Source organism: Bemisia tabaci, chromosome 4, assembly GCF_918797505.1.
Source record: "Bemisia tabaci chromosome 4, PGI_BMITA_v3".
Lineage (NCBI taxonomy): Eukaryota > Metazoa > Arthropoda > Insecta > Hemiptera > Aleyrodidae > Bemisia > Bemisia tabaci.
In genome coordinates, this window is record NC_092796.1 from 17,708,432 (window position 1) to 17,721,909 (window position 13,478).

The 13,478-nt window shown below is 40.1% G+C and overlaps 1 protein-coding gene across 1 annotated transcript in view; it reads right to left on the reverse strand.

Annotated features, from left to right (window-relative positions):
• LOC109034410 (solute carrier family 7 member 14) overlaps window positions 1–13,418 on the reverse strand; it is a 168,158-nt gene extending 154,740 nt beyond the window's left edge. The window contains 1 exon segment of the mRNA XM_072299442.1: window positions 13,357–13,418. The gene's annotated coding sequence lies outside the window, so the exon portion shown is untranslated.
• Between the last annotated feature and the right edge of the window lie 60 nt (window positions 13,419–13,478).

Below are 13,478 nucleotides of genomic sequence, written 5' to 3' on the forward strand. Positions count from 1 at the left end.
CAGATGGACATACATATTTCTGCCAAACGGAACTATGTGCATTAAGACATGAGCCCTGAGACCCATAGGAATATATGCATTACAGGGCTCATGTCATAATGCACATAGTTCCGTTTGACAGAAATACGTTCAAATGCAGAGGCTAGTAAAGATAGAGAGGAGGTCGAAAGGAGGGAAATTGAGGTCAGCTCCCGGCGAGAGAATTTCCTAACTTTAAGTCCAGGGAGCCATTTGAAATAAAACCACAAGTCTCCTGCTAAAGGTATCCAAAGTCACCCCGGTGTCAATTAGTGGACTGAAAGGGGCCGCGAGTAAAGCCCGAAATTTCCCAGCACTCAATAAAGGAGATTTACGACAGCTGTCGGGAACTTTATGATTCCGATTGTTATCTATGTTCATTATTGGATGACTTCTGCTCTGGCAAACATAAAGATATTTTAATACTTGTAAACGCATAGTAAACAACAATTTGATCATTCTTGGGTCGGCTTTTCATGTTGAAATTTATATTATTGGTGGGTGATTCAACTTGATCGAGTCATTACACTTATGACAACTAGTCACTGTGTCATGCAACCAGTGCAGCTTTTAAAATCTTGGTCGAAATCGAGGTCACAAAATCATGGTTCTCGGTTCACGACGTTCATTGGCGGATCCAGCAAATTGGCAACATTGTATTTTCTCCATTTGAACCTATGGAAATGTATCGAATCTTGAAGGGGCCAGGTGCTCTGACAAGAATCGATTATTTAGCATATGTTTAAACGGAGGAAATCCGGTGTTGCCAAATTGCTGGATCCGCCTCTGACGACGTTGCAGATTTTCAATCATACTCTACGTTTTGAGGGATGGTTATTGTTGTTGCACATTTAATGTGATTTTTCTAAGCTTTTTTCGAGAAGATTCTTGGAAAATTTTGCTAAATAGGTACCTGATTATACTTCCTTATCAGAATGAAGTCAGAGCAGAGATATTGAAACAGTGTGTCGAGATAGTGATAGTGTGAGATAGAGTGTGATAGTGAAAAAAAGGTGAAGTTGATTTAACATTCTAGATGTAAAAAAATTGTGCGAGACCTCACAAAATGCTAAATTACCCGCTACGGCAGTTAGTTCTACATCTTGACATTGCTAAAGTAACTGCTGTAGCGGTTAATTCAGCATTTTGTAAGTTCTCGCACACTTCTTTTACATCCAGAATGTTAAATCAACTTCACTTTTTTCCAGTGTAGTTTTATAACGCCGATGTCTATCCGTATTTATCCTATTTATTACTCCCTTAAGTTTTAGGTTTCACCGCGGTAACGATTAAACTTCAACTACCTTAAAATTATTGAAAGTTTCTTTTTGGTGCGTAAGTATAATCATCTGATGGCATTGGACGAAATGATTACCTACATTTATGTCACTTATTTTTTTTTTTTTTTTTTTTTTTTTTTTTTTTTTTTTAGATTGATCAAATAATCAAAGCGCCCCAGCGGTCCATTACGGTCCTGCAAAGTGCACTATATTGCATAAAAAAAAAAAAAAAAAAAAAAAAAAAAAAAAAAAAAAATTTAGGCGATCTAGCTGTCTCAGACATAACGCACGACTGCGGTTGTTAGTTCTCCAGAGTATTTTACGATGCACTTACAATAGTGTTTACCGTGAAATCCTCGGAGTCAGAATGAGCCATGTTGCAACGAGGTAGCGTTGCCAATTGGTGCATATTTCCAGAAAAAACATTTCCACAAAGGTACCGCGGAGGTCAACCCCATAATTATTGCCGAAGTCATTTCTGCATTTTGCACCATTTCGCATAGTGATACACGGTGTTATATTGCAACACGGCTCATTCTGACTATGAGGATTTCGTGGTAAGCACTATTGTAGAGGCAACGTAGAAAACCCTTGAGAACTAACAGCCGCAGTCATACGTTATGTCTGAGAAAGTCAGAGCGCCTGCAATTTTTTTGTATGCAATACGCACATCCCGAGAGTACAAATAGTTGCAACCAGACCTAGCCGCTTTAAAGGCTGGCGCACCCTCAATTTTTGCCGCTTGTGATAGCACAATATGTCGCTTATTGCATTCATACGTTGTCGTTGCACGAAGACAGGGAGGTTTGAATATTTAATCAAATTGAAAAAAAGAAATGAATGAAATAATACTAGGTATATAAATAAAACGGAGACTATTCATGCGGCAATTACTCGCCTGGCTTTATCGGCAATTACGCTCTTTACCCTCTTCCGAGTCTTCTCATTCAATTTACTTGGAAATGTGTAAAAATCGTATGCTATTAATTATTTACCATCCTCCGTCGTTGGCAGCGTTGCCAAGCGGTAAAATTTGTGGGACCGCAAAAATGAGCGAAGACAATGACCTTTCCTGATCATCGCTGTTTGAAGGTGACAAGTTATTCATGGCTTTAAAAATTCCCTGACTTTTCAGATATTTTGAACATGAGAATTCATGACTTTTCCGTGTTTGTTTGGTATGGTTCCTGTTGAAAACTCTATTCACAAATAATTATCAGCGCGAAGCATCTTGAACGTGAAAAATGCAAGGTTTTTGCCGGAGGAAATAATTTCTGCAGCGAAATTCCCTTACTTTCCCCGCGACTTATCAGGGTTGGGCAAAATTCCTTGAGGATGCGTTGTGCTGCCGCGCAAAGAGAAAATCGGTGGTAAAACTGCAGAAATGCGTTTTTCGGTTTGCGGCATCGCAGACTTCTTTCCATACTTCATAATCTACATGGAAAGCTACTAGACGACAGTTTTTGACATTTTCAGTGATTTTTATTCTCTTAATGAGAAATATTCTGTAAAAACTTTAGGATATGATGTTGATTCGGTTTCTTTTAAAAAATAAAATAGTGGCGGAGATTTCGAAACAAAGCAAACCGAGATACGCATTTTTGCAGTTTCGCTATCGAAAGTAAGCATAAAGCTTGAATACCGCTACATTCTCTTGCGCTAAATACTGATTTAGGAATGAAGTTATCAGTATCTTTTCTCGAGATTCTCCGACGGATCGAACCCAAATGCAAACAAAGTTCAATGAAAAAGTCGGAGAAAAAAATTCACAGGTTTTTCAAAAACTCATTGCTGCCCTGGAAAAAAAACACATTGGATCTAGAGTTCAGACTCTTACAAACATCCACAAGAAAAAATACACTTGATTCAATCAGATTTAAGCTTAAACCAAGAACCAAGCCTCTTAATTTGAGCGAATTTCCTTTTGTTTTAAGCTTAAATCTGATTGAATCAAGAGTCCTTTTTCTTGTCAATGTTTTCAAGAGTCTCTGGACTCTAGATCCAATGTGTTTTTTTCTTCCCGTGCGTTTCAAATCGAATTCGACGAGGTCTGAGTGCATATACGTCGTTTCTCTTCACTGAGGTAATAAAAAAACAACAACAACCACGCAACGGTGGCTTCAAGTAAATTAGATTTAATTACTGTTGCAAACTAATCTCGTTTCTCTTCGCTCATCCTAGGTCCTCTTTGAAGTCCTGGTTTTGTCTCGCAACTGACTTCCTAAGATTGTCCGGAGAGTAAAGCACCGCTGCCGCCCCCTCCCTTCGCACCGTGTCAGAACACCCGAAAGCTGAAACCGCGGAATCCTTGGATTGCGCCCCCCATCCCCGACCCGCCCCCTGCTCCCCCTCGCTACTCCTGATTTGACATTTGTTATCCCCTTTTCAGAGGAAACGAAGACGTGTCCATGGTCCTTCCGGCTGTTTGGTGGTCGCTATCGTCAGTGATAGAGAGTTGAAAACATTTTACGTTGATAACCTTCTTTAAGCCACAAGAGCACAGAAGGAAAGAGGGAAGGAAGGAAAAATTAAGAAGAAATAAAAAGAGGGAGTTCAACGGAGAAAAGAACATTCTTTAGATGAAATGTTCTCACAATGATAAAAAAAAAATGGAATTTGTATTCCCTGGGGAGGCTTCTTTCTCTCTTGATGAAATAAAATCATACACTGGAAAAAAAAACACATTGGATCTAGAGTCCAGACTCTTGATGAAAACATTGACAAGAAAAAATACTCTTGCTTCAATCAAATTTTTGCTTGAATCAAAACGAAATCTGCTTAAATTAAGAGGCTTGGTTCTTGATTTAAGCTAGATTCTGAGTGAATCAAGAGTGCTTTTTTTGTCGATGTTTTTAAGAGTCTGGACTCTAGATCAAATGTGTTTTTTTTTCCAGTGTAGGGAAAAAAGTTTCAATTCTTTCAATTTTTAATCAAAATATTATAAAAAGAGAGCCCTCTAAAAGATTTTAAAAATCGACGCAGGTACATGTCAATGATGAAATTTAAAAAAAAAAAAAAAAAAAAAAAAAAAAAAAAAAACTCACTCCCCGGTTCGCAACATTGCAGATTTTCAGTCGTATTTTTATAGGGTCGGCATCGGTAGGACGTCGATCATCTGGATTAAATTTTTCAGGAAGGAACCACTATCTCTGGCTCTTCCATAAAAGCACTTTTCTGCGTAGGAAAACCAATGGCACATATGTCGTTTCTAAATTGAGCCATAAAAAAGTGGTTCCTCATTGCAAAATGTGGTTCATCTGTAATCATCGTTATGTATTTAATCATTTCTACCGTTCCGAAGAAATTCTCTGAAAACATCATACAAAAATTGAATAAGATCGGAGATTTGAGACGTCGCGATCGAGACACATGGTTCCCCAGTTTCACTCTCGATGTGCAAGATTAAAAGTCTACCGGTCTTTTGATTTTCAAATAAATGCCTCAACGGATCCAGAACTTGGCAGGAGTCGGAGAACCGTTCGGCCTTTTTTCTAGCTCGCCGCTTTGTGTCTGCCTCTGTCCTCTCGAATCTCGAAGTCTGCCAAATGGTCCGCAACACGTGGGCTCACTGGCTTCTGCCCAGATTAGTAACATAAAAGTAGATTAATGTATTGTAAATGCGCCGCGAATACCACTATTGCGGCTTCGGGGAAACCGCTTTTGCCTGTTCCGCTAAATGAAGGCGAATCCGTCCGTAATCGCTCTTCAATAACTTACGCTGCAGCGGCCAATTGTTAAACGTTTCCGTCTGTTTTTGAACCATTATAACGCATGCATAATTAAGCTTCGGAGGCAGCGATGATACGGCTAAGTTCCTGTGTTTCATGAATTTCGCTTAATTTAGAATTTTTATTTGTCCCTTCGTGACGAATTTATAACCTTGGCTGTATGATAATGCGTTACGTATTACACTTGAATACTTCTTTATTAGTTCGAACTACAAAACCACCCTTCTATAGAGAGCTGAATATTGATTTCGATTACTATTGAACATTCTTTTTCGTTTGTAATGTTTGGATTTATGTTATGCCCTCCGTTTCATATGTCTTGATGATTTCTGACCGTGGAAGACATTCAACGGAATGTAATGAAGAAGCCCTGTACCGAGCTTTAAACCTTTGTCTTTTTGCTGTGAATTGGGATGGATGGAATCACTGTCAAAATTCACTTTTATTTATAATATTAAAATATTTTACGTGATAGTATAGAGTGATAACATGGTGATATAGATTAAATTGAAATTACGAGCGGCACTCGTTCTAGATTAAGATCTTGTTTCAATAAACAGAGAGAATCAACGAACGACACATATTGCACTCGATAGGGCATAATATTCATACTAAATCGAATTTTCTTGTTACAAACACGAGAAAAACTGACCTCTCAATCATTCAATTAAAAATTTTAACCTCAAAAATATTCTTCGTCGGAATTATTTTGATTGCATGTTGAACAGCTTTTAACGCGCAGAACTTTTCTTTTTCCAGAAAGTGGTTTCTTACCTCTTGATACTGCTCAATTTAGACGTAAGAAGCAATTCTGTGTCTGAAAGCGCCATGTAGGTAACTTTCAAACTTCAGAGCCTCCCTTCTCATAAATGTGTTAAAGAGGGGTTGGTCTCCCTTAATTAGATTTGGCACCAGCTCAAGACCTCGTCAGAATTCTCGCCCATTCATCCATTTTCCATGGTCGCTTGCTGTTGGGTTTGCGGTTATTTTTTTATTTATTTTTTTTTTTTTAAATTTTTTTTTTATCAATTGTTCATTCAAACCATTTTTAATTTCTCATATATTGAATATCTGTGAATTCGGGCGTTCTCATGTCATCGATCAATCCCTTCATTTCGTTTCATGAGACGCTAAATAACCATCAAACTTGAAAACCTCCTCCCTCACATAAACGTATAAGTGTACTTATGAGGGACTCCTGTTTTGTCAAATTTGGCCCAAATTCAAGACTTAGTCTCACCAACGTGATGTATTCCTCGCATTCTCCTTTTAGAACCCATATTCATTTTTCGAATTTGAGTCTACCCAGCTCATGTTATGTGAACTGTCTGGGCACCCCCCCCCCCCCAGTTCTATGATTTCTGCACAAATTTATTTTGCAACACAATTTACCAAGTCTGATGGTATTATTTGCTCATTGAATGGAAACGACCAGTTTGGAAAAGAAGTATAATGAATTTAATTATACATTGATAGAAAAAAAAATCTAAATTAGAGTAAAAGAGTTAGAATGTTTCTTTTCTTCGCTTGAGTACCAACGGATATTCAAGACGACTTCACACTACTGCTGAATCCAGTTTCAGTTTCAATAGAGCTCGTGTGCTTAAGATCAACAGTTTCTCCCTATAAATCCAAAATTGTAGTCAATCTGATAAGTGAATAGGTATATGAGACGGCGTCTGAGGGGGCGCTATTAATCAGAGTCAGCCTAACTACACATTATTAGCGTACATTTTTCTCTAGTTTTATCATTTCAAGACAATTCGCATTAAAAAATTATGAGAGTATCTTTTACGATAATCCATGGTAACATCGCAATAAATTTCAAAGCATCAAATGTGATGGTTTTTGGTTAAAAAGCAAAACGTAAGACGAAATTAGGCTACCTAAAATGCTGATTCTAGTTAATTTCCGAGTCATTTCGCAGATTTTACATTTTTGCTTCTTTGATTATTCCACTAGATCGCACAGCGAGCAAACGTGGGGTACGAGGCGACGCCTTTTTTAAAATTTCCGAAAATATAGTACGCACTCATTTTCTCCAGGGGTGGAATTGCGCCACTTGCCCTTTCACCCAGCTCAGTGATGCAAGAACGGAATAGGTTAGGGTAGGTTTACAGGTAGGTTCAAGTTGGATTACCTGCTAGGCAAGTCGGGGGGCTGGCGAATATCCGGGCACTCACTACCGCTAGGATCTACGGAAACAAACACTACTTAACAAAGCGGCGCGCGACCGGGGCGCTGCAGCTAACTAAAACTAAATAACAAAAGCCATCGATTCCTTCTTTATCACATATTTGGGCGAAGAGGCGCGCGAGGGTGCCAGGGCCGCGAGACGAACGCAAACTGACCGAGAGCGGACTCAAAACTCGGTTCATCCCCAGTTGGAGGTCGGGTGCCCGCCCCCGCCGCCAGAGCGCGGTAGGCGACCCGCAGCACTCGGCTGCGCGACTTGCATGGCGCCGACCGCAGGCGCCGAGTTCCGAAGTTAGTCAAGGCGTTTGGAATCGATTCTGCCGTGCTAAGGAAGAACGCCGTATGAGCCTTCAGGCGTTGCCAAACTTCCTGTGACAAATCACTAATTTTCAGGAAAGCTTGTAAATATTTTTCTTCAAATTTCTCAGCTAATTTTGTTCAGATTGTGGCCTAAATTTTCTGAAAATTGTAAAGAAAAATATTCAAAACTCTCCTCAAAAATAAACATTTCTTCTGAGGAAATTTGGCAACTCTCGAATGTTCATACGGCGTTCTTCCTCAGCTCGGCAGGATTGTTGTCGATTGTTGAATGGATATCGAATGCCCTTGATCGATATATAGCATTGTGAGGATAGGGAGCTATCGATCAAACTCATTCGATAACGATTTAACAAGCGAGCCGCTGCGACTTCCTCGCGTAATTCCTCTATCGTTCGCAGGGCGAGCGCGAGCCTCCCGCCGACAGAGCGCGGTAGTTGACCTGCAAAACCTCGGCTGTGCGGGTTGTATGCGGCGCCGATCGCAGGCACCACGGGCGCTTGGGGCTATTTCCGTTGAGAGGAATGGAGATGCTTTCCATTGTTCGCGAGATGTTAGTCTTTCTTCTTTCCGACTATAGAGCATCGTTAATCTCGCAGCTTCCTTATTATTTTTCCCCTTATCCTGGGCGAAAATTCTGATCAGATTAACCTCACGATATTTAATTTTAAAATACTCGAACGGCAAGATTCCATGGTTGGGGGTGCGATCGACCATAGACTATACAAAAAAAGTATTTTTGAATTACATAATAAGCCGTAGCTGAGAGATTAGAGTGAGGCAACGCCTGAGTGTATAGAGTTGAAAATGTCAGAAATGACTTAAAGGGGTTTTTTGTTTCAAACATTATGAACGTGATCTTTCAAATTAATCGCACCATTAAACTCATGTAAAATTTCAGTCCTGATTTTAATTCCAGCAGATACCGGCGATACGAGCAGGCCACAGGTGTGGAGGGGGGAGGCTTCTTCTATTTGAAGAGGAAAAAGGAGACAAAAAAAGAAAGAAAAAAGTTAGGGTCAGTGCCTTCTCTCATATTCTGGGAGATCGCGATCATTGTGGTGTCCCACTTTATGAGCAACAAATTTTTGAAAATCGACAGAACTTTTCCTGCTTATCTCAAAACTCGTCGTCGGCATAACCGTATCTGGGGCGTTCTACCTCAGTAAAGCTCTAAAAGTGGCGATATGCCGAAATAATGTCTCATTCCAAAATTAGGCAGACAAAGTTTTCCCAATGCAATAATACCCCCTGCGGGCCGATTGCTGAATCGTTATCGAATGATCCATATTGATAAATCCCTAGCTCCACAATGGTGTATATCGATCAAGGTCATTCGATATAGATTCAACAATCGACCCGCTGATCCCCAAGAACGTTATCTTAAAATGTAGCGTCAGAGGATATTTACCGGAAACACTTCACTTTTCTGGTTGTATCAGCTGATCGCCGGAAAACTCTCTGATTGCGCGTGCAAGTTACAGCATCAAGTATTTACACTGAGAAAAAAGCATGACTTGAGTGATAGTAATTTGGACACATTTATGCTAAAAGGAACTATGTGAATGGGGATTGCGTGTAACATAGTTTTTTTTAGCACAAATACGTCCATTTGAGAATGAAAATCACCAACGGACTCTATGGTCGCAAAGACCTTAATTCTAATCGGATTCCCCCAAAAGTATGGTAAATGTTACCAGATGTCTGGTGAACTTTACCCTACAGTGTCACTGTATCAAAAATAAAGTAGACTAACGCAAGAATTTACCTTTCTCTTGGTACAAATCGCCATATTTTCTTCTCAATGCACCGGAAGTATTCAGCGTTTCTGGTTCCGTCACCTGATCGTCGGAAACACTCTCTGATTACGTGCGAAAATATGCAGCGTCAAGTAAATATTTATCAGAAATTCTGAATATTTTTATTGAATATTCTCTTAGGCGCTGTATACCTTCCCTCCCACGCAGTCAAATGGCGTTTTTGGCAATCAGCTGATGTAACCAGAATTGCTGAATACTTCCGGTAACTAATGGTTTGACGCTGTAATTTTCGCGCAGAATCAGGGAGTGTTTCCGGCGATCAGCTGATGCAACCCGAGGTGTAAAGTATTTCTGATCAATATTAGCTTGACGCTTTTTTTTAGGACAACATTTTTTTAAAGATCAGGAGGTACTCGGTACTCTTGCATTGACAAAGCTTTGCCTGCCTCATTTTGAAAGGAGACATTTTCCCGATATTTTTGCCACTTTTAGAGCCCTACTGCAATAGAACGCGCTAGCTCCTGTCAAACCGACATTGGATTTCAAAATCAGGGAGATAAATTTCGTCGATTTTTAAAAAAAATATCTGTTTGGAAGTGGGACACCAATATGACAGCGATATCTGAGACTGCTATCAATGTAGCCCCTCAAAATTTTTGAGAAGTCCTAAAAGTAGTTCCTGTTAACTCATGGGTACACTCCCAAAATTTCAAGTCTCTGTTTCAATTTGTTAATAAGTTCAGGAAGGGGCGCGGGACTTTTGGATCACCCTGTATCAAGAATATTGGGCCATGATCACTTCTTTCGGGACTTTTGGATCACCCTGTATCAAGAATATTGGGACATAGTCATTTCACAGCAAAACAAAACTCCTATTGAGAAATTTCAAACATCTGAATAATTGCTTGACAAGTTCGTCATGAATCCCTGGACCTCCTCTAAATGCAGATAAGAAAAGCTTTTAAGCAACTTCTTGATAAACCCTTCATTAGTTTGTGATCGCAACATCGGTAGAAGTAAGAGGTTGAATAAATTGAAGAGCTTGGATAAATAGTGAAAGGTCGGAGAGGAGTCTCGGACGGTCTGTGTGCACTTCGCGCCTTCAAAGAGCGTTACTTTATTCCTCTCTTCGTTTCCCCGAGTTTCTCGAAGTGCAAGCTCTCTCGTCTTATACCTCTTGCTCCGAGAATCGATAAAAAAAATGAGGAGAAATAAAGCTACTGATTCGTGGAGTTATCTCCAAATATACTTTCTTTGAAAATCATTTTTTTCATCCATACAGCACAGAGAGTTGTGTCGTATTCACAGCAGATTTTCTAAGGCATAGAAACAGGGTCGGACTGGCCACAAGGCCAAGCTGCCATTTGCAGATACGCCCCCCTGACCCATCGAAAACGCGCCCCTCTGCCACTTACAGCAAAATAAGATGAGAGAAACAATTATGACCGAGAAAAATGCGGAAAATTCATAAATGAACGGAAGAAGAGGAAGTAAGAGTACAGAAAGGTCCTCGTACGCATGATATAAAGTGGTGAATGGATATCCTGGAACTGGAAATGGAGACGCTTTATCACCCCCCTTCCTCATCCGCCATGTGTCACTTTCTCAGAAGAGGTAGTACAGTCAATTTAGATGTGCGCCCTTTAGATCGCTCGAGAGACCTCTAACAGTTTTTTTTTTCTTTTCAAAATGATAATTGATTTGGGCACATCCTATTTTCGGGTGTGTCGCTCAAGTAGCCCTTGAAGCACCACTACAAATGAGACAAACGAAACAAACACAATATAAAAAACAGAGCATATGAAAAGACGGCGCAGAGATACAACTATTCGTGGTTGATGGATGTCTGTGTTGCATCTACAAAATTGAAGGCGCGACGGCGCGAGCTGTGAATTCGCGATGTTCCGCAGCTCCGCTTTATGCTGCCAATAAGGTGTCGTGAGAAAAGTTAAGAAACGAGGCTCGATTATTATTACAGCTCTCCTATCTACGGCTGTGTTGCTCATACAGCCTTCAAAGCACCGCTAAAAATACAAATAAGACAAACTGAAACAAACACGGTATGGAAATCGAGCTAAGTAAAAGGAGACGCATTGATGACGGCGCAGAGATACAACTATTCGTACATGATGGATGTCCGTGTTGCATCTGCAAAATTGAAGGCGCGATAGCGCTACATGCGTGAACTCGCAACGCTCCGTTCTGTGCTGCCAGTGAGGTGTCGCTCGGATTCGAGAGAAAAATTTAAAGGGCCCAATCAGGTCTCGACTCTGTTGTACCTCAATTTTTTCTTCTTGTTTAAATTTGAGGTTTGATTCTTTTTTTAATGCACACATATTTACAGACCTTCATCTACGGCTTGTATGTATCGCGGCCCCTCACAACTCACGTGGCACGTTTTTTAAACAAGTCTCCTGTCAATTTGACCGGGCTTCAGCATCTACGGGCTAATGAAAATATCATTAAAATATGGTTGCGCCTTGTTCGCCAAAAACTCTGGATTCAAGAGGGGAGTCAAAAGAAGCCATTCACAATCAGTCAGTGAATTTTAATAAAATTTAGTTATGTTTGATCTTGCAAAATTAGGCTTCAAATTTTCGGTGGCATCCCAAATATTGTCATTGCCAACAAAATTATTGTTGAGTGGGACCTCCTGTAGCCATGCTTTAGATCTCTGGTGCATTCAATGTAGGTACATGTATTGGCGTATTCCTATCTCTTTCCTATTCATATTCTCTATTTGCCGCCTTCCACGTCGAGGTGCTCCCCCACCTCCCCCCCCCCCCCCCCCAATATCACTTTACGCATCCTCAGCCGGCTAAGGGACTACGCCCTGAGATGTGAGCCCTTCCGACCCTGTCATGAACAAAGTTTTACACCTTCTACGTAGTCCTCGTCGGGAAGGCTATTTAAATGTTTCCAAACGGAGGTTTAAATTTGGAATGACCGGAAAAGGTGATGATTTTCATCGTAAAAAATTTCCATTAGCGCGTACGAGGCTCTCTTGAAGAAAATTTGTCTGCATAAAATTTGGGGGAAGGGGGTATTGAGTACTACGCGTGCTATACTATATGACTTGTCAGGTTTTCTGATCCACATGTAACCGTTTGTCGCCAGGAAAAGTACATCAGTCTATGGAGGCTCAACATTCACCTAAGCTTTTTCCGTCGAGAGGAGTCAAGAAACCGAATTTTCGACGGAAAGCGCACGCCAGTACCCTCAAGAATAGATTTGCAAGGGATTTAGTTCATTTTCGTACTGAGATAGCGTGTAAGATGAGAAACTGCGAAATTCCCAATTGAGGGGATTGAAGGACAAGGCGCATGAGTGCAGTTTTTGAAAAAATAGAGATATTTACGAACTCAACTAAAACTAGTTTGAAATTATATTCTGTGAAAAATTTACGACTAAAATCCAACTTTAAAGCATCAAAAAGTGAATTTAAATTTCCATTCTGCCATAAGGCTCCGTGTCATTTTGAAACTTTGAACACGTTTTTATTGAAATAGTAAAATCTGCACTTATTGCCTAGTCTTACAAGCCCCTCAATCATATGTCGGTTGTGTTATCATATTTCACTATTGCACGGTCTGCGAAGCTTCTATTGTCTTTGGCTCATTCGATCTGGCAACGCTTACTACAAAATACTACGCATAGTACTACGAAGCGTACGATCCTTGGTCTCTCATTGGCCCGTTCTGTTTGGAATAGCTCATTCATGAATTGCATGGTTGAGTTTGTAAACAAAAGCAAACAACAACAACAACAAAGCATGATTATTTTCTTGATTTATTCAGCGCAGATTTCTATACTGGTTTAAAGTTGTATTGAATAGGGATTAACGTATTCAGCAAGAGTGTAGAGATTGTTTAAAGTAGATGTATGTCTTCTTAAGATTTCAGCAAATATGTGAAGACGAAAAAGTAACTAGAATGTACCACGTGTTTTCGCGTCGTCGTCGTTTTCGCCTGAAAAAATTGAAGCAACAATCCCTCCTCTGTTGAAGTCCATTTCATTTTTAAAAACATTTGAAAATGATGAAAAGTACTTACCTACACGGCATTTTACTCCCTCTCTTTCACCTAACTTGCACCTAATCACCTTGTTTGCTTTTCACTTCTCACGTTGATCAACCATACATTTTGGTTTGATTTTGGTCTTACTTGACGACATCACTG